This window comes from Mustela erminea, chromosome 1, assembly GCF_009829155.1.
Source record: "Mustela erminea isolate mMusErm1 chromosome 1, mMusErm1.Pri, whole genome shotgun sequence".
In the NCBI taxonomy this organism is placed as follows: Eukaryota; Metazoa; Chordata; class Mammalia; order Carnivora; family Mustelidae; genus Mustela; species Mustela erminea.
The window spans coordinates 194377063-194400043 of NC_045614.1; the positions used below are offsets into that span (position 1 = coordinate 194377063).

General features: G+C 38.4%; 1 long non-coding RNA gene across 3 annotated transcripts in view; it reads right to left on the minus strand.

The window, feature by feature from the left end:
- The window catches only part of LOC116595979, a 105142-nt gene that overhangs the window by 30821 nt on the left and 51340 nt on the right, over positions 1 to 22981 (minus strand). For 2 of the 3 annotated variants that reach the window (XR_004287951.1, XR_004287954.1), the window contains exon 3: positions 1607 to 1676. This is a non-coding gene — a long non-coding RNA (uncharacterized LOC116595979). Of the gene's footprint in view, positions 1 to 1606; positions 1677 to 9971; positions 10182 to 22981 lie in introns of all 3 variants that reach the window. The other variant, XR_004287952.1, reaches the window with a different exon arrangement.

Below are 22981 nucleotides of genomic sequence, written 5' to 3' on the forward strand. Positions count from 1 at the left end.
ATATATTCACCTAGCAACTAGTCTTCCCGAACTCTACCTCTGTGTTTATTTCAGGCTTTCAGTATCCCCAAGAGTGATTTTTATACATTAAAAAAAAAATCACTGTTTACTGAAAATCACTGTTTACTGAAATTATTTCAACCTATTAAAGCCATAAATTCAAAAAATACCCTTCTTATTAGGCTTTCAGTTTCAGCTTGCAAACAGTTTTCTCATTTATAAGTGTAGTACGTTTTAACAGAAACTTTTAAGAGTTCTTTGAATTATGTTTGATATCACATATACTCTTGACAAATAAATAGCTTCAAACATGTTAAACTGCATTAATTAATATACAGAGAATATATTAATTAATGCTCTATGCTTTAATATGCATGCTTCTCTATGCTTTTGGCGGCATATGCTTTTTGGCTGGCTCAGTCAGAGAAGCATGAGACTCTTGATCTTGGGGTTATGAGTTCGAGTCCCATGTTGGGTGTAGAGATTACTTAAATAAATAAAAATTCTAAAAAATTTAAAAATATATATATATGTCTATATTCTTTATGCTTTTTAAATACGTCAGTAGTCTGACTTAACACACAAAATCTTCCTAAAATTGGTATACTTATTCACCTAATAAGCTTATTAATAGTGTGATTTTCACACTATTAAATGTTACAAATACACAATCAAAAAATTAAATGTTACAAATACACAATCAAAAAAATAACAAATGTTAGATTCCTTTTTAATACAAAGTATTAATACAATTGTTTTCAATCCCTTAAATGTTTCCATAATTCATTTCAAGGGTTCCCAAGACTAAAGCTTCCCAGCTAACTGAAGTTTCCTGCCCACTAGGGAAGAATTTACTAACCCAATTAAGCAAGGTTACTTGTGATTACAAGATTACAGCAATCTCAGCTCATCAGTAGACTTGAAGCCGCAGGCAAACAGAGCAATTCTTCTGACCACATCAATGACATGCCAAATATCTTTTCATACCACAATGTCATAGGCTTCAGAACTTGAAGGATTAGCCTTAAATAACTAGTGCAAATAAATGTCTGTTATAACTTCCATGTAGCTGTCATGAAGGTATAACAATTAACAATTTTACCACAAAGCCCTCAGGTATATGATTGTAGCATAACTATTTTTTTTTCTAATCTAGTAAAATCTAATCCCTTATCTTGTGTTAAAAAGTTTCTATTATCCTTTGGGTTCTGTAAAAATCCTAAGCATCTAGTGTATACCAGGACATTCAGAAAACATTTTTCCCATCTTTAGATTTCTGTAGTCACAGTTGATGTGGCTATTGTCTAAGTCCACCCAGTCCCTTAGAGGTGATCAGCCCCATAGTAAACCTGAGAGCCTCACATAAGGGCCAGCCTCCCTGAAGCACTAGCCCACCACTGCTATCAGTGGTCTTGGAACACCAAAAGGGAGCACCAAAAGGGTACACCTAGGAGCACCTAGGAGCACTTTTGAGCACCAAAAGGGAGCTCACAGAATTATGGAATCAGAATCACTCAAATTTCCAAACACCTCCCTAGATCAGCTCATCTTCACCTCTCTTAACAGCACTGGCACAATCCAGCCCCAAACTTAATTTTCAACAAACAAACCTCAAAGGCAATTGTCTTCTAGACACCAGTTGGGTTACCATCTTAGAAGGCTGGGAGATAAAATACCTATAGCAACAAGAACAAATAATAAATTAGTATATTTCAATAAATTGTCTTGCCACAGAAGCTATATATTTATCCTAACTAGCTTCCTTAAAACATTTCCTAAGATTACTTCTATATATAATTTAATAGATACACAAGAGAAAAGGCTCCTTTCTGTAAATCACACCCAAATATGTGTGTGTACAATTACAGAATTGGTTGTGATCCTTTTAGAATAATATCTTAGAAACTACATAGTTTGTGGTTTATAAATCATATATGATATAATCAATATTTAGTAAATGCTACTCTGAAAACAGTAATTCATAATTACTATTGCCAAAGACCATTTTAGTGAGTATATACCATAAAAAAACTAAATAAACCACATGATTCTCTTACTATATATTATGTTATCTTACTGTTCAATATTAAGATTACCAACTCTTAGAATATACTTTTTTCTAAAGATTTTATTTAATTATCGGGGGGGGAGGATGTGTGGAGGAGGGACAGAAGGAGAGAGAGAGAGGGAGAAGCAGACTCTCCACTGAGTGTGGAGCCCGATATAGGTTCCCATCCCAGGATCCTGAGATCATGACCCAAGCAGAAGTCAGACACAACTGACTGAGCCACCCAGGCACCCCTCAGAACAAATTCTTAATTCAAAAAACAAATTCTTAATTCAAAAACACAACTGTTGGGCGCCTGGGTGGCTCAGTGGATTAAGCCGCTGCCTTCAGCTCAGGTCATGATCTCGGGATCCTGGGATAGAGTCCCACATCAGGCTCTCTGCTCAGCAGGGAGCCTACCTCCTCCCTTCTCTCTCTGCCTGACTCTCTGCCTACTTGTGATCTCTCTCCATCAAATAAATAAATAAATAATCTTTAAAAACAAAACAAAACAAAACACGACTGTTATGGATAAAATTTGCTTAGTAATATCATGAGTCAATGGAAAAGTCATGAGAATTATTTTTAAATTAATTATTTAATTTAAATTATTAATTATAAGTTAATTAACTTATTTAATTAATTTAATTTAATAATTAAATTACATTATTAAAAATCACTTAAGAGAGTTTATAAAATTAAATTCAATGAAGATGTCAAAATTACAGAATAAGATAGCTTAATGAACAAAATCACTCAACACAGAAGTTGAATCCATGAATGCATACTGATAATTAACACAAATAAATAAATGGGGAGTGAAGCTTCGGGAAGTCCTTCCTTAACCTGAATGATAACTAATAAATACTGAAGAAATAATAAAGATAGACAATCACTCTTTTGTGATCATCACAATAACTGATTTCACACAAGAATCATCAATGGAGACTTAGAGATCATCAATGGGTAAGACTTTGAGTAGAATTTGAAGAGAAAGAGATTATTTACATCATTTCAAATTACCTCCCCACAGATGGTGTTTCTGGCCTGTAGATCCAGGAATAAAGGCATGGTAACTAAAGCCCTCAGAAAGTGAGTGGAAATTCACAGAAGGGGAAGATCCATGGATGTAGCAACCTGATTCTATTAATAAATATCCTTATTCAAATTTACGGCTGACCTCAAAACCACCTATACATGGCTCAGATTCCAAAAAGATTGTGGCTCAAGTTAAAAATAAAATAATAATAACAACAACAACAAGAAAAAATGTTTACTGTCAAGTTTAACTTTCAATCTCCACAAGTGAGGCAGAATTTGCCCTTTAAGTCTAATCAAATTAATATTCTATAAAATAAAATGATCAGCACTCTTCAAATGAATAAAACCAGGTCTAAAATCTTTACAACATAATCATCACAATGACCACATGTACTTCAAAATTACTTGACATATGAAAAACCAGGAAAATCTAACAAGGGAAAAATCTCAAGGGGAAAAAAATCAACAGCCTTAATGGTAAAATGACCCAGATATGGGAATTATCTGTCAAAGACTTTTAGGAGCTATTAGAAATACATTCAATAAAGTAAAGTAGACTTTAAAGAGTTATTTTAACTATGCTCAGTGATATAAAAAAAAGGAAATCTCAGCAGAGAAATAGAAAGTATTTTTTAAATCCAAATGAGAATTATAGAACTGAAAAACACAGTATCTGAAATTATACAGAAAAAAAATGGTAAACTTGCCATTGAGATACTTGATGATCACCAACTGAACCAAGTAATCAAATTTTACATCACCGATAATGCGACGAACTGGTATCATGTGACTTCTGATAAGATGACCTGAGAAGGACACAGAGTAATTTCATAATATTTCTGCCAAAAATGTAGAACTTAAATTTAAATTGTGAGGAAACACAAGCCAAACCCATATCGGTATTCTGTAAAATAGCTGACCTGTACTCTCCAATGTGATGAATGAGAAAGAAAAATTGCTCCAGATTAAAGATGACCATGATAGATAGTCTCTAAAATGGCCTCAAATGATCCCTGCCTCTTGATATTCATACCCTTTTAAAATCCCCCCACCCTGGAGGGTGGGCTAGACCTACTGACCTACTGACTCAATTCTGAATACAGCAAAAGTGATGGATGCCACTTTCAATATTAGTTTACAAGAAGACTACTCGTGTCACTCTCAGTCTCTTACTCTCTCAATTGCTCTAGTGAAAGCCAACAGCCAGGAGCCAGCTGCTCACAACACAACCTACACTATGAAGATGTCCATAGGGCAAGGAACAGAAAGAGACCTTCAGCCCAGAGCCAATATGAAACTGATACCCCCAGTCCAACAACCCAGGAGCAATGGCATGCTACAAAAGATCATGTGAGTGATCTTGGAAGTCCTTGGATCTTGTACTTCTTTCCTAGTCAGGCCTTCAGATGAGACTGTAGCCCTGCCTGACACCTCTCTGTTAGAGACAGTATCCTTAAGGAAGATAAGACTTTGGGCAAAACATACAACTTTGGAATAAGGGATTCAACAGATCAAGCTCTTAGTAAGCCATTCATTAGACGTGGATGTGTGACATCCCTCCTATGTGTTCAGAAAATGAAAAGGCTGAGAAATATTGCATTATCTATGATGCCTTACAGAGAGAAGACATGTCTTCCTTTTTCCCATGAGGGAGGAAAAGACTGGTTCCAAGTTTCATCAAAATACAAATGAAATGAGAAGTCATGAAGCTAAAGAGAAAACCTGAATTTTTTGTAATTTTTGTCTTTTTTGTAAGACCCAAGGAAGAGTTGTTAACCATTGTTATGGACTGCACTGTGTCTCCCAAAGTTCCTGTTAAAGCCCAAACTCCCAGTGTCTCAGAATGTGACAGTGTCTGGAGATAAGATCTTTAAAGAGATGACTAAGTTATAATGAAGCCATTAGTCTGGGCCCTAATCCAATCTGACTGGTGGTCTCATAAGGAGACCAAATCTGGACACACAAAGAGACACCAGAGAGGTGAACTCACAGAGAAAAAAAACACAAGAGGCAGCAAGGGGACAGCCATCTGCAAGACAAGGAGAGAGGCCTCAGAGGAAACTAAACCTTTACCTTGATCCAAGACACCTGATCTTGGACTGGAAACCTCCACAACTATAAGAAATAAATTTCTGTTTTTTTTAGCTACCCCATCTGTGGTACTTTGTTAGTACAGCTCTAGAAAATTAACACAGTAATTTATCTTCAAAATCACGGAAGAATCTAGCATCTATTTCCACCAGAGAAGTAATTAAGTAAACGAATAAATGGATGGTGATGGTATGACAGAGAAATATTAAGAATATTTTTCCTATAACAAGCCATTCACTGAATAAATACATTGACATTCTCTATAACAAGCCATTCACTAAATAATGACTAAATAATGAATTCTCTATAACAAGCCATTCACTAAATAATACATTGACAATGACAGAGAAATATTAAGAATATTTTTCTCTATAACAAGCCATTCACTAAATAAATACATAAATACATTCTCCCTCAGCCTGACTGAGGGAGAAGAGTGGTAGCGTGACCTAGCTGTGACATGTGTTGCAATCAGGGAGGACACAAGAATCTCTGTGAACTATTCCAACTTTGGTAAATATAAAATGACATTGGTCTGAATGCATCTGTAGCCAAGTCAAGAAATTTGAAATGATGAAGCAGCAGAATTCTGAACCACAGGCTGAGCAGCTGTGTGAATGTACAAGAGTGAAGAGTTTCTTAAATGAACCAGTCAAATTTTATCAAAAGCAGTCCAGAGGAGGTTGGAGAAAAATGAGGTTACATAACTCTAAAATAATATATTGTTCATGCTCAATTTCTGATGAACCAATTATTACCATTTTTAGAAGCTACCTATATTTTGATTAAAAAAAAAATCCTTAAGCACAAAATGTCAAAAAGTGAACTCATTTTTTTTCCTGAAAATTACCCTCTGGTATATTCAGTTTTAATTGCTGATATCATATCCTCACAGTGACCCAAACTAGAATTTCAGTTTTGTGTAGACCTAAGAACCAAAATTTTTCTTCCATTTCTTTACATAGAACAGGGAATGAATACACATACACACACACGAGTGTGTGTATAAAATATATATATATATATACACAATATATATATATATACACACACACACACACTCGTGTGTATATAAAATATATATAGAACAGGGAATATATATATGTGTGTATATATACACACATATTTAGAGAGAGAATATATAGAACTAGGAATCCTGAGATTCCCAGATAACATTTTAAAACTGTGACCACTTGCAACTATTTATCTCTGGGAATCAAAATTATCTTGCTACTGTATAACAAACAAAACTCAGACATCAAAGAATTGCAAAGCTGAGGTTGATATAAGACATAACTGTCATCTATAATCTCCATCAATTTTGTATTCAAACAAATGCTCTTATCTTCATTGTTCTAATTTGTAAAATAAATGAATACAAATGAAATGTCTTTTTAACCTAATTTTTATATTGGCCTACTATACATGACTTAACTAAAAAAATTTTGCTGTTAAAAATCACTTGAAAAAAAATTTTTTTTTAAATCACTGATCTGTAGAAAAAAAGGAAAGTCCCTAACAAGGGACATAATAATATGATCCCACTTACCCCTTCAGCCCTATCTCTTGCTACTCAATCACACATGGATCCCTGAAAACGCATCTTGTTTTTCATCCAGTCTCCTCTGTCATCTTCTGTCTACAATGCCTTTGCTCCTTCACTTGGAACAAAACTCCAAAAAGTCCTTTCTGGACCACCAAGGCCCTTTTGAAAGGACCTCTTTCATAAATCCCTTATAATAACATATATTTTCAAATTTTATATTTACTTATCTACCTTGCTTACTAAACTCTGAATTTCTGGAGGAAGAATTGTGCTTCTAGAGCCTGCCTAGCACATGGAAGACACTCAGATATAATCTGATGAAGGGGAGAGGCAGATGTAGGACACAAGGCTAATATACAAAACCCAACAGGATACAAATGGAATTTGAAACGAAAAACATAATACCATTTACATTACACCCCAAATTGAAATGCTAAGTATCACTAACAAATATGTATAAGATCTATATGAGGAAAACTGCAAAACTCTGAGAAACAAAATCAAAGGACTAAATAAAGCGAGAGCTCTACCGTGTTCATAAACAGAAGACTTAACATTGTTGTCCTTTCTTCCCAACTTCATCTGTAGATTCAGTGCAATCCAAATCAAAATCCCAGCAAGTTATTTTATAGATAATGACAAACTGATTCTAAAGTTTATGTGCAGAGGCAAAAAACCAGAATAAGCAACACCATATTTAAGGAGAACAAAGTTGGAGGACTGACACAACCTGCTACCAAGATTTATTGTAAAGCTATAGGAAGCATTACAATGTATTACTGGTGAAAGACTATACAAATAGATCAACTGAACAGAATACAGACCCCAATAGTACAACCTCATAAATACAATCGACTGATCTTTGACAAGTGTGCAAAGGAAATACAATGGAGCAAAGATCGTCTTTTCAACAAATGGTGCAACTGGACATCTGTGCAAAAAATCAAAGAAAATTAAAAAATCAAGAAATAAATCTAGACACAGACTTTACACCTTCTACAAAAATTAACTCAAAATAGATAATAGACCTAGAGGTCAAGCACAAAACTTCAAAATTTCTGGAATGTAACATAGGAGGAAACCTAAATGACCTTCACTATAGTGATGACTTTAAATTTAACACCAAAGATATAAACCATAAAAGAAGTAATTGATTAACTGAACCTCATTAAAATTAGAAACTTCTGCTGCTCTGCAAAAGACAATATCAAGAGAATTAAAAGACAAATCACAGACTGGGAGATAATATTCGCAAAAGACATACAGGCATACATCATTTTACTGGGCTTTGTTTATAATGCATTTATTGTAAACCTTGCACTAAGCAAGTAAATTGGTGCCATTTTTCCAATAGCATTTGCTGACTTCTTGTCTCTGCAACCCATTTTTGTAATTCTCACAGTATTTCAAGTCTTATTATTATTATTATTATTTTGTAATGGTGATCTGGGATCAGTGATCTTTCATGTTACTATTGCAACTGTTTGGAGGTGCAGCAAACCGTACCTCTATAAAATGACAAACTTAATTTAGAAACATGTGTGTTCTGACTGCTCTACTGACCACCTGTTCCCCCATCTCTGTCCCTCTTCTCAGGCCTTCCTATTCCCTGAGACACAATAATAAAAAAATGGGGCCAATTAGTAACTTATAATGGCCTCTAAGTGTTCAAATGAAAGGAAGAGCACACATCTTTCATTTTAAATAAAAAACTAGAAATGATTAAGCTACGGAGGAAGTCATGCCGAAAGTTGAGATAAGCCCAAAGCTAAGCCCCTTGTGCCAAACAGTTAGCCAAGTGGGGAATGCAAAGGAGAAGCTCTTGAAGGAAATTAAAAGTGCTGCTCCATTGAACACACAAATGATAAGAAAGTGAAACAGCCTTATTGCTGATGTGGAGAAAGTTTGAGTGGTCTGTGTAGATCAGTCCAGCCACAACATCCCTTAAGCCAAAGCCTAATCCAGAGCAAGGCCCTCCCGCTCTTCAATTCTGTGAGGTCTGTAGGAGATACAGACGCTGCAGAATAAAAGCTGGAAGCTAGCAGAGGTTGGTTCATGAGGTGTAAGGAAAACTGTCTCCATAACATCAAAGTGCCAGGTGAGGCAGCAGGTGCTGAAGTAGAAGCTGCAGCGAGTCATCCAGAACATCCAGCTAAGACATGAAGGTGGCTACAGTAAACGACGGTTTCGACGTAGACAAAACAACCTTTCTTTGGAAGAAGATCCCATCTAGGATTTTCACAGCTAGAAAGTCAATCCCTGGCTGCATAGCTTCAAAGGACGGGATGACTCTTATCAGGGGCTAAGATAGCTGGTGACTTTAAATTGAAGCCACTTACAATTACAAAAATCCTGCCATAAGAATTGTACTAAATCTACTCTGCCTGTGTTCTATGGAACAATAAAGCCTGAATGACAGCACATCTGTTTACTGAGTATTTTAGGCCCACTGTTGAGAACAAAGAAATTCCTTTCAAAATGTTATGGCTCGGGGCGCCTGGGTGGCTCAGTGGGTTAAGTCTTTGCCTTCGGCCCAGGTCATGATCTCAGAGTCCTGGGATCGAGCCCCACATCGGGCTCTCTGCTCAGCAGGGAACCTTCTTCCTCCTCTCTCTCTGCCTGCCACTCTGCCTACTTTTGATCTCTCTCTCTCTCTCGCTCTTCAAATAAATAAATAAAATCTTAAAAAAAAAAAAAAACCCATTATGGCTCATTGACAATGTATCTGGTCACCCAAGGGTTCTGATGGAGATGTACAATGAAATGAATGTTGTTGTATGCCTGCTAACACAATATCCATTCTGTAGCCCATGGGTTGAGGAGCAATTTCAACTTTTAAGTCTTTTAATTGAAGAAATAAATTTCATTAGGCGATATCTGCCATAGACAGTGATTTCTTCTGATGGATCTGGGCAAAGTGAATTGAAAACTTTCTGGAAAGGATTTACCATTTCAGATGCGACTAAGAATACTCATGATTCATGGGAAGAAATTTTAAAAAATCATTCTTTTTTTTTAAGATTTTATTTATTTATTAGACAGAGAGAGAGATCACAGTAGGCAGAGAGGCAGGCAGAGAGAGAAGGGGAAGCAGGCTCCCTGCTGAGCAGAGACCCTGATGCGGGGCTCAATCCCAGGACCCTGGGATCATGACCTGAGCCGAAGGCAGAAGCTTAACCCACTGAGCCACCCAGGTGCCCCTAAAAAATCATTCTTGACAGGAGTTTAGAAGACGTTGATTCCGACCTTCACAGATTACTTCGAGGGGCTCATGACTTCACTGGAGGAAGTAACTGCAGATGTGGTGGAAATTGCAAGAGAACCAGGATTAGAAGTGGAGCCTGAAGGTGAGACTGAATTGCTGTGATCTCGTGATAAAACTTCAATGGATGAAGTGCTCATCCTTTGGATGAGCAAAGTGGTTTCTTGAGATGGAATCTACTCCTGGTGAAGATGCTATAAAGATTGTTGAAAAGACAAAAAAGAATATTACATAGACTTAGTTGATAAAGCAGCAGCAGGATTTGAGAGGACTGACCCCAATTTTAAAAGAAGTTTGACTCTTGGTTAAGTATCACCTGTACAGAGAAATCACTTGTGAAAGGGAGTCAATGGATGCAGTAAGCTTCAATTTTATCTTATTTAAATAAGTTGCCAAGGCCACCCCAACCTTCAGCAATCACCATCTGATCAGTCAGCAGCCATCTACATCTAAGCAAGACCCTCCATCAGCAAAAAGATTATGACTTGGTGTAAACTCAGTTGATAATTGCCTAATTTTTAGCAATAAAGTATTTTTTAATTAAGGTATGCACATTTTTTAGACATAATGATATTGCAAACTTAGTGGACTCTAGTATAGTCTAAACAAATTTTATATGCACTGGAAAACCAAAAAACTCATCAGACATCTGACTTGCTTTATTGTGGTACTTTACTGCATTGATCGCAAACGGAACCCACAATATCTCCAAGTATGCCTATATCTGAGAAAGACCATTATCCAAAAATATACAAAGAACTCTTAAAGCTCAGCAATAAGAATGTAAACCACCTGACTAAAAATGGGTTGAAGACCTTAACAAATACGGTACCAATAAAAATATAAGCATATGAAAAGATTCTTCAGGGGCTCCTGAGTGGCTCAGTTGGTTAAGCATCAGACTCTTGGCTTCAGCTCAAGTCATTATCTCAGGGTCATGAGATCAAGCCTGGTGTGGAGCCTGCTTAGCTTTCTTAGCCCCTTTCTTAGAAAGAAAGAGAGAAAGAGAGAGAAAGAAAAAGAGAGATGTTCCACATCATATGTCATCAGGGAAATGCAAATTAAAACAAATACCATTACACATCTATTAGAATGGCTCAAATTCAGAATACTGACAGCACCAAATGCTGGCAAGAATATGGACCAACAGGAACTCTGATTCATTCCTGGTAGGAATGCAAAATGGTACAGCCACGTTGGAAGACAATAGTTGTTTTTTGTTTTTGTTTTTCTTATAAAACTAAACATACTCTCACCATATGATCCAGCAATCATGGTCTTTGGTATTTATTCTAAGGAGTTGAAAACGTATGTCCACACAAAATCTACACATAAATGTTTAGAGCAGTTTTATTCATAATTGCCAAAACTTAGAATCAACCATGATGTCCTCAGTGGGTGAACAGATAAACTGTGGTACATTCAGACAATTGTATATTATTCAGTGCTAAAAAGAAATGAGCTATCAAGGCATGAAAAGAAATGCAGGAAACTTTAATATACATTACTAGGAGCTGGTTAAGCGTCTGCCTTTTGATTTTGGCTTGGGTCATGATCTCGGGGACCCCAGGTGGGCTCCATGCTCAGCAGGGAGTCTGCCTGGGACTCTCTCTCTCTCTCTCTCCCTCTGCCCCTCCCTTCACTCACACTCTCTCTCTGTCTCTAACTCTCTCTCTCTCAAATAAATAAAATCTTGGAAGGAAAGAAGGTGGAAAGGAAGAAGCCAATCTGAAAAGGCTCCATACTGTACGATTCCAACTATACAACATTTGGGAAAGGGCAAAATGGAGGCAATAAAAAGATCATGGTTGCCGGGGGTGGGGGAAGGAGAGAAATGAAGAGGTAGAGCACAGAGGATTTTTAGAGCCGGGAAAATACGTTGTATCGTATTACAATGGCGGATGGACATCATTACACATTTGTCAAACTGCTAGAATATACACCACCAAGAGTGAACCCTAAGGTAACCTGTAGACTTTGGGTGACTATGATGTGTCAATGCAGGTTTATCCTTAGTAAAACACACACACAAACCATTCTGGTGAGTGATGCTGGTAATGGGGGAGGCTGTACATGTGTGGGGCAGGAGGCATTTGAGAAATTTCTGTACCCCCCCCCCTCAATTTTGTTGTAAGCCTAAAACTGCTCTAAACAATAGGTTTGGTTTTGTTTTTTTTTTAAAGGAAGGAAGGAATGAAGGGAGAAAGAGAACGAAGGAAGAAGACAAGTGCTTATTAAGAGGTTCCAGAGTGAGGAAAACGTTGCTATTATGTTATGATTTCAAGGAACCACCGGCTGGGCTTTTTGCTCCAAATTATTTCTTTTTTCTTTTTCTTTTTTTTTTTAAAGATTTTATTTATGTATTTGACAGACAGAGATCACAGTAGGCAGAGAGGCAGGCAGAGAGAGAGGAGGAAGCAGGCTCCCCGCTGAGCAGAGAGCCCGATGCGGGGCTCGATCCCAGGACCCCGAGATCATGACCCGAGCCGAAGGCAGCGGCTTAACCCACTGAGCCACCCAGGCGCCCCATTATTTCTAATATTGGTCCTCAGCTAACTTGAAATTCCCACCATGAGAGGTTCAGAATTAGGAGAAACTAATGATTTAACCAGAAATATTCCTCTGCATCTAAAATACGACAGCCCAACCCTAAGGCTTCAGACTAGGTTAACTGAGAGGAGGGACGGGCCCAGGAAGAAAGGGCAGGAAAACAGAGAACGCGACCCATTCTCTGCCAGTTTCCCACTGTGCGGGAGAGAGGCCGGACTGATACACACTCACCCATGGCCATTCAGCGCCCAGTTATGGCATGTGTAAATATTGCCTTTTGGTGGTTTTTCCAAACTCTGTGAGATGAGAGGGTGGCACATATCTCTTCACCTAGAGAAACTAGAAAAAAACTTCATTTGAGGCTCCAAAAAGGTTAGATAAGAATCAAAGTTGGCAATAATAGTCTTCGCTCCCTGGCCTGCGCAAGAGAGAAGCTAGATTGCCATCCTAATGATAATGTGTTGATTCTGTTTGCTCAACTAAGGCTACACCAGATTAGCAGACCATAATTACAACTAAAATCCATGTCTCTGATACAGTTGAGAGAATGTCTGTTTCACCGCGCTGAGCGCCAAGGAAAGGTTCCGCTCGAGGTTAAGCCAGGCAGCCTCCTGCTCTCTGAAAGTGATCTCTGTTTCACTGTCTCTTTGGGTCCTTTATCTGAGCAGTGCGATTTCCTAGAGCTTGGGTTTCAGATGGTTTACTTTGATTTCTTGGGGCGATAAAGAAGTTTGCCCATCTTTAAGTGGTATTTTTAGTGGCCACATCATTGTAAAACCTTCAGTACTTTCCTTTTGTGTCTGGGTGGGAAGAGATCTGCCTTCTTACTGCTACACAACCTTACTCAGGCTTCTTTTAGGGATTCTACACCGCCCCCCCCCCCCCATTCTCTTGTTGTCTTTCATGCTTTGCAGAAAATTCTGAAGTCTGTTGTTAATGGTCCTTCCTTCATTTAGTTGGCCTTGAATTTGATGCTTAGTTCCTGGAGAGTTAGAAATCGATCGCTTCGCTCAGTCACTGGCTGTTGTCTTGAGTGGATCGGGGAGCCCCTTCACATTTTACCAGAATCTTTTTAACAGTTTCTGTTCTCTTCTCTGTCTGGTCCTTTCTCTATTCATTCTGGTCTGCTTTTAAATCATGAAGCAGATTGTAAACCAAATTTGACTAAAATTTCAAGAAGTCGAGGCGAGATAAGTAAGCTGAGAGCAGAATTGGACTAAAGAGAAACATTTGAGGGATTGTGATATTTTTCCCTCAAACCATCCCAGACCTTCCTTAAATAGAGCCCACAGTTTGTGGGCTCTCTAATGAATAGGAACCAAGCAGCAGCTTCATGTTTGAGACATGCTATTACCATTTTTTTTTCATCCCAGCTCCTTAATTAGGGGCTTTAAAGGAAGGTTGCCCACAGTTCCTGACAAACATCATTAGCTTCATCAGAATGAAATGCCTGATCCTGGAACTCTTATCTGAAGAACTTACTGTGTCTAAAGGCTGCACTGAGTCTGTGACATTTTCTACATGTGTAGAATGCAGGAAGAATACACCGAGTGAGGATTAGTCTCAGAGTTTATGAAATCACTATTCCTGAAGATCTGATTTTCTAGAATTGATTTTTATATACCTCAATTAGGGGGTAGACCACATCAGTTTTCACTGAGGCTGACAGTTTGCTTGACTGAGACCCATAGGAAATACGTTTTATCTGTATAAAGACACACACACACACACACACACACACACACACACGTGCACCAAAATTTCCACAAACAGTATTTATCCCTAGTATGTGCATATCCTCTACTTTCTATCTTATTTCATTTTTTAAATGCAAATCTCCCCTCAAGTAATTGATTCCCCACCCTAAAGAGTTGCAACCTTCGGTTGAAAAAACACTCAACAGGATGCCCTTTTATTTTTTTCTAACCCTGTAATTCAATATGGTGTGATTTTGAATTGAGGACAAGCCTGATGAGTTCGGGGTATGGAATAAAGGAATCAGATCAGCTCTGGGTTTGTTGTGTTTTTAAATCTCTCTGTGTGTTCATTCTCTTCACCCTGAGAGGATTCCATTATCTTTGCTCAAAGAGCAGCCACCGCTCTGGCTGTTTCCCCGGCTTCTCTTTGATCCCTGCAGTCGAGCGGGGCCCCTCCCCCAAGCCCTCCCTTCCACACTCAGACCCCGGGGGTTTGCTGGGCTGGGAGCCTGCTGCGTATTCACTGGGCTGTTTGGCTGTTCCCACCTCCAACCTGCTCCACTCCCGGGCTGAGTTTTCATTCCAGATCTGCCAGGTTAATGGGATCATTGTTCTTCTCTTATTGTTTTATTCGTATTTCATACAGGGTTTATCAGTTTGTTGCTGAGATGACCAAAGTGGGTGGAGACTGCATTTTAGGAATAAATGTTTTCTCATTAGCCAGGACTTAATCTAGTAAGAATTTATCCACTCTCAAATAAACTACTTCTGTAGGTGATTTTTAAAAATCTGAATTTTTTTTTTAACCGTTAAAAGGTAACACAATGTATCTTAAAGCACCACAAGCCACATTTTAAAAAATGTATGTATCATCAACACCAAATGGTATTTTAGGTTCAAATTTTAATTTTGACCAGAAAGATAAATTAATGAAATGATTATAGTATTTATTTTACCCATAATATTTTATGACATTTACTGAGCACCTGTTAGGTACAAAGCAAGGTATCTAAAATACATTTCCTGGGACACCTGGGTGGCTCAGTTGGTTGGACGACTGCCTTCGGCTCAGGTCATGATCCTGGAGTCCCGGGATCGAGTCCCACATCGGGCTCCCAGCTCCATGGGGAGTCTGCTTCTCCCTCTGACCTTCTCCTCGCTCATGTTCTCTCTCACTGTCTCTCTCTCAAATAAATAAATAAAATCTTTAAAAAAATAAAATAAAGTAAAATACATTTCCTGACTTCAAAGCATCTAGACCTTCAGAAGGGAGATAAAAAATGCATGCAAATAACCATCTTATAGAATAAGATTATAATAAATGACTTGAACACAGACAATATAAAGCTCAATCAGAGTATTTCTTCCTTTTCAGAACTCATAAGCGTGAAAAGAGAGAAATCACTTCTGTTTTGTCCCTTCAGGGTATGATACCGCTAAATGTCTCCATTCCTATTCTCACAGAGTGCATGAATGGATGAATTTAGAAAGGGATGAAACTGACTGCTTGCTTTGTGCCATGTGCTGTAAGGGTGATGGAATGGCCCTCCTGTTCATCTTTCTTTGGTTTCTTCATGTACGACTTCTCAAATGAACTGGCTGCCTGAGAATTGGACTGATAATGAAAGCGAGCCCTGTACTAGGGTGGACAGAGACTGAGAAATGCAAGAGGCATGTAAATAAGGCCATTAGGAAATAGCTCTCCTTCCCTGTGATCGTCTAGAGTGATATTATACAAGAGAAATACAAAAATGAGCCATATTTATAACTATATATTTTATAGTAGCCAGATTTTATAATCAAAACAGATAAAATCTATGTTAACATATTTTATCCAACCCAATAATCTAAAATACTATTATTATACCATGTAATTAACATAAAAATATATAAATAAAATATTTTACTTTTTGTCTTTTTGGACTACTGTCTTCAAATTCTGGCATGTATTTTCCTCTTATACACATCTCACACTTCATGTGTTCAAGTCACTAGTGACTACTGTGTTGGACAACACAGGGCTAAATCAAAAAGCAGAACAAAGGAAAAGCCTAAATGCTTGAAGAGTTTTTTCAGCATTTTGAGGGAAGGACTCTTGTTTCACTGGGGGGGGGGGGGGGGGCGCCTTAAAATTATTTTCTCTGAATTTTAATGAAAAAATGGAGTTGTCAACTCAGGAGCCACTCCCTTCTCTTCTTCTAGCCTCTGAGTCCTAGAGAACTCAGGGATAGTCTCTGAGTCCTAGAGAACTAGGGATAGTCTCCTTGGCCTCCCCAGTAGTCAGGAGCAGCTTTTGTTGCAAGGACAACAAAGATGACCCCTATATACCTTGCAGGTGATAACTGCTTTCGTGTATAATATCTCACTGAATCATTTTAATCACCCTGTGTAGTAGTCAGTGGAAACATTACTATCCTCATTTTACAAATGAATGAACTGAAGTTCAAGGAGATTAAATGACTCCACAGTTGGTATCCAAATGTTTTGACATTTAATCTAGTACATGTCCCACTAAATCAGAGCTGCCTGATGAAAGAAAATTATATTTTATATATATATAACAGAAATATGAATAATTTTTCTTCTTTAGCAACACCCCCCAAAAAATGCCCCCCCAAAACAAAATCAGTGATCACTTTACAAATGTAATACACAAATAACCTCTTGGCCAACCGAGTTTGTAGCTAAATTTTTATATATTTTTAAGTTGGATATTGTTGTTTACTTTAACAATTTTGAACATCTGAAGGTTGGGAGCAAGTTAATACATTACAAAGGCAAGGATTTTGCGTTGGCCCTGAAGTGTGTTGCAATCATTTTTGTCTGGGAAAATAAACACAAGTGGATCAGCAGCATGTTTGTTCTATGAGATGTTGGCAGAGTCCCAGGCCCCAGGATGTTGGCTTACCTACCAACAATACCTCCCTTTCAGGCAATGCCAGCTGTTTTATGAGAACATCTGAGTATCTGGAAGGGCACTGCTCTAGTCAGCGCGACTGAACTTTACCACCACCATGTAGGGAATTACAGCACTTCTACCATCTTTTGATGCATCCTTCTTCTGACAGTGTATAAAAAACACTGTGACAGAGGATAAAGACAGTTCACTCCTTGAGAATCAGAATTCTGTCTTTTGAAGAAAGGTCCCTAGAATAAACAACATTCAATATGTTTATTGCTCTCAATTTTAGAAACGTAATGGGCTCAAGAGCCATAGTCACATTGATCTGTTTTAACTGTGCATGTTTTTTCCGCTCTACCCAACTGTGTTCCTATTTTTATTCTTTTCATTCCATTCTGGAGCCGCTTTGCCTCCAATTTGCCACCAATTATACCCATTCAAAATATATGATTTTTTTTCCCTCTTTCATTTTAGACCTACTCTCTTAGTCCCCAGCTACTCCTTCTTTTAGTTAACCCTTGACAAATCATAATGAAATAAATTTAGCTAGTTGTGGAGAACAAGAATCATTATGAAAACTGGGATGGCCCAGGAGCATCTTAAAAAATCATTTGGCTAGTCCTCAAAATGTGGACAAACTGGTAAAATCCAGCTAGGAGACAGCGTACCCAGCCCATCTCATTCACAATAAATCCTCTGGAGTTTCCTAACAGCCACAGCAGAGATGCCAGGAATGGTGATTCGCTGACTAAAGTGCTGAGTAATGAACCTGTGCCTATTTATACACGGTGCACTGTGATTTCCTTAACAGTTGGCAAATGGGAACACAAAGGCAAGACACCATGGCCCACTAAACCACTCTCATTGTCTAGTTTATCACTCGGGTCTATTCCTTCCTTCCTCTTTAGGAAATGGGGGTACATAAATAAGTAATATAAAACTTGCAGAAAAATATTAAAATATTCAGACACTTTTGTAGCAATCAGCGTTTTTTCCTCAGTGGCAGTAAAAAGCATTCTTACCTCCCTAATAATCCTCTCTCTAGAATTCCTACGCTGAACCTAGTATCCAGTCAGTGTGGCAAATTATTTGATCTGCGGGGTATACTCAAGTAGTTTACTAGCTAACTTTCTTTAGAGATTTTTTAAAGATTTTTTTTTTAAAGATTTTATTTATTTATTCGACAGAGAGAGATCCCAAGTAGGCAGAGAGGCAGGCAGAGAGAGAGGAGGAAGCAGGCTCCCTGCTGAGCAGAGAGCCTGATGCAGGACTCGATCCCAGGACCCTGGGATCATGACCTGAGCTGAAGGCAGAGGCTTTAACCCACTGAGCCACCCAGGTGCCCCGAGATTTTTTAAAGATTTAAAAAAAAAAAAACACAAAACACTTTATCTATTCATTTGAGAGAGAGAGACAGACAGAGCAGGGGGAGGGGCAGAGGGAGGGAAAGAGAGAGAGAGAGAGAATCTCAAGCAGACTTTCCATTGAGCAGGGTGCCCAGGGTGGGGCTTGATCTCACAACACTGAGGTCATGACCTGAGTCAAAACCAGTCAGATGCTTTACCAAATGAGCCACCCAGTAGTTCCCTAGACTTAAAAAAAATAATAATTTACTGACAAATTTGGAAAGTGGTGAGGCTCTTTAGCAGTTTAGGGTTAATGTTACCAAGAACAGTCTGCTTCAAAGGAACACATATTGGAGCAAACATATCCTTCCTCCATCATCATCTGCACAAGTGTGCACCCATGGGAGAACAGAAATTTACTGGAATTGCATCCTTTGATAGTGTAAATTCTACTATACACTAATAGTTCCTCAAAAGACACAGATGCTACTAAGATATTTCACTGGTAAGATTCTTTCCTCTTCTCTGTCACCTACATTTAAGGTTTGAGTGATTTCTCTTTCTAGGGCCACCCCATAATTTCTTTGTTGGTTAAAAATGTGTTAATATTTAAAGCATCAAATTAGATGGCTAGAGAACGGCCTAACTGACCCAAGTGCTCTGCCTTTCTCAACCCCCGTATTCCCAACAGCATTGATCCTCGTTTCAAAAGGCACCTTAAGAAGTTTTTTTTTTTTAAGATTTTTAAAATATTTTGTATTTATTTGACAGAGAGGGAGAGAGAGCACAAGCAGGGGGAGTAGCAGGCAGAGGGAGAGGGAGAAGCTCCCCGCTGAGCAAGGGAGCCAGATGTGGGGCTCCATCCCAGGACCCTGGGATCATGACCTGAGCTGAAGGCAGTTGCTTAATCCACTGAGGCTTTAAGGGGCACTGAGAGGGTGCCTGGTCAGTTAAGTATACAACTCTTGATTTCAGCTCAGGTCATGACCCCCCCCCATCAGACTCCCCGCTCAGTGGGGAGTCTCCTCAAGATTCTCTCTTCCTCCTCCTCTGCCTCTCCCCCACTCTCTCAAATTAATAAACTTTTAAAAAAAGTATCTTATGTGGGTTTAAATGCAAGAGTATCTACAAACACTGGTATGGCTTATAAATTACATAGAAGAATAGCAAGAAAAATGGTCCGATTGTCTATATAGTCTGTCCACTGGCTCGGTTTCAGGTATTCTGTCTGAAAGTGCATATACACATTTTCCCAGAAGCCGTCAGCTACCACTTCTTTTATTGTTTTAATAGCTCACTTCTTGGAATCTTAAACACAGACACACACTGGCAAAGTTCTTGGTTTCAAAAGAGTTGCTTCGGGCGACTGTATTGGAACAGATGCCAAAAGAGTAATGATCTTACCTCTAAACACCAAAGACACTGACACACCCTCCTGCTAGCTATTCTCTGCCAAGAAGTACAGGGAGTGACGAAGCTCCCTGAGGGAGAGAGAAAGAAGCTATTGCTTCTTCTTCTTCTTTTTTTTTTTTTTTTAAGATTTTATTTATTTACTTGAGATAGAGAGAAAGTGAGGGAGCATGAGCCCGGGTGAGGGGAGAGCAGAGGGGGAGGGAGAAGCAGACTCCCCTGAGCAGGGAGCCCGATAGAGCGATGGATCCCCGGACCCTGGTATCGTGACCCGAGACGAAGGCAGATTCTCAACGAACTGAGCCACCCAGATGCCCTTATTTCATTTTAAATGAATAGGGTTTAAAGTTATGAACTAGAATGAATTAAGAACATAAAAATGATTTTCCAGGGATTAGTAAAATATTCAAAGATCTGATAGGGCTATGAATCTTTCTTTCTTTATATTTACTTCATATAAAAATAGGATACATTAGAGAAGCATAAAAATCATTAAGATACCTCACAGTTGGGGCGCCTGGGTGGCTCAATGGGGTAAAGCCTCTGCCTTTGGCTCAGATCATGATCCCAGGGTCCTTGGATGGAGCCCTGCATCCTGCTCTCTGCTCAGTAGGGAGCCTGCTTCCCTTCTTCTCTCTCTGCCTGCCTCTCTGCCTACTTGTGATCTCTGTCAAATAAATAAATAAAATCTTAAAAGAAACAAAAAGATACCTCACAATTGGGCGCCTGAGTGGCTCAGTTGGTTAAGCGACTGCCTTCATGATCCCGCAGTCTCGGGATCGAGTCCAACATGGGGCTCCCCGCTCAGCAGGGAGTCTGCTTCTCCCACTGACCTCTCTCCTCTCATGCTTTCTCTCTCTCTCTCTCTAATAAATAAATAAAATCTTAAAAAAAAGATACCTCACAATTTCACTTCCTAAACATGTAAACATTTAGACTATGTGTTTGTAAACACATACTACATATGGATTCTTATTTATTTATTTGACAGACAGAGATCACAAGCAGGCAGAAAGGCAGGGCAGAGAGAGAGGGGGAAGCAGGCTCCCTGCTGAGCAGAGATACCGATGCAGGGCTCGATCCCAGGCCCTGAGATCATGACATAGACATATAGACAAATCTTTCTTAGCCAAATGATATCATAAATTATATTTTGTTGTACAAATTGCCTTTATTACTTAACAAAAAATTATAACTCACCAGGACAGTAATTAAGTATCTACTACATCACTGCTAATGGGAGCATAGTATTCTTTTTTTTTAAGATTTTATTTATTTATTTGACAGAGATCACAAGTAGGTAGAGAGGCAGGCAGAGAGAAAGAGAGGAGGAAGCAGGCTCCCTGCCGAGCAGAGAGCCCGATGTGGGGCTCGATCCCAAGACCCTGGGATCATGATCTGAGCCGAAGACAGAGGCTTTAACCCACTGAGCCACCCAAGTGCCCCAAGGGAGCATAGTATTCTTTAATGTGATTATACCATAAGTTATTTAGCAAATACTGTATGGTTGATGGAGTTTTTTCTGACTTTTATAATCATAAGCAATTCTATATGAACCTCCTTCTACATATGTTTTTCTGATTAAACTTTAGGGTAATTTCTCAGAACTGTAATTGATAGATCAAAAGTAATGTTTATTTACCTATTATCTATCTATCCATGTTAGTGTTTAAATAAATAAAATTCTAAGTCACCCTGTAAAGAAGAGTGCTAATTCATATGCCGTCATCAGCGAATGATATCTCTTTTTCTCACAAGTCTGCCATCATCTGGAAATCGCTTTCAGAAAAATGAAAAATATAGAGGTGTTTCCAATCAGAGAGGTGATAATTTGTATTTCACTACTTTTAATGTGCTTTACTTTATGAGTAAAGTTGTGTGCTCTCTATATGCTTATTGAGCATCTGTATCTTTCATTATTTGAATTGCCTTTACCCTTTTCTGATTTGTCTCTTCCTAACTGAATTGGAAGGCCACTCTTACTATATAGGTTATTAGAACTTTGTCAAAACTATTGCAGATACTTTCTCAAGGTAACCCAGAGTTCAGATGTCCCCTAATTTGGAGGGAGAAGTGGGCAGGGGCAATGAGACACAGTGTCCAAATAGCACTTTTGTATTTGTTCCATGCTTCAGACTACCACAGGTCTCTCCTATTCTTAAAAAAGTCTTTTCATGCAAAGACCTTACTGAATGTAACTATAGGGTTTTCATAGGTTAGATGGGAAAGAGATCCTTAGAGAAAAATCCCTAGTGGACATGTCTATTCTTATTCATTATCAGCTCTATTGGGGGCTGAAACAGGGAATGACTTGCGAACAGCCCGGTTCACCTCTGCTTGCTTCCTCAAACTTGTTTAATGCTCAGTCAAACAAAGGCCCTCTGGTTAGGAAAACTCTCTCTCCTTAGAAGACAGCTCAGCAATCATCTCATTTTGAAAATGCCCTTTGGGGATATCATGTCTTGCCCAACTCCAGAAGTTCATCAGACTATTTCTTCCAATCTTTTTCTGCTGAATCTCCCAAGAGTAGTAACTTTACTTCAACGAGTTTCTGCAAATTTTTTGTCAGTTTTATTTGTAAGTATCTTCCTCTTTGCTGCTACTACAGTTTGTAAGTCCTTACCACCACATTATCTACCCAACTATTCTTTATATATAAGAAAATGATTGATTTGTGTACATTTTTGGGTGAAATCAACCACCTTACTAATCTATCTCATTGTTGTAATAATATTCTCTTACTTATCTGTTTCTCTTAATACATTATTATCTGCCCATAATGACTGTTGTGTCACCTTCTTTCAAATATATACCACTTAGTACTTTCTCATATGTAATTATATTAGTCAGTACGAACAGGGAGTATACTAGTGATGATAGAATTCTTCATCTGTCATGATAAAAATTACTAAGCTTCCATTAAAAATGATGTTGGCTTTAATACGTTGTGTATATACATGCATATAAAATTTTAATGTCAATGTGAACTTTAGGACTTCATCAAGATAAAAAGCTCTGGGACGCCTGGGTGGCTCAGTTGGTTGGGCAGCTGCCTTCGGCTCAGGTCATGATCCCAGAGTCCTCGGATC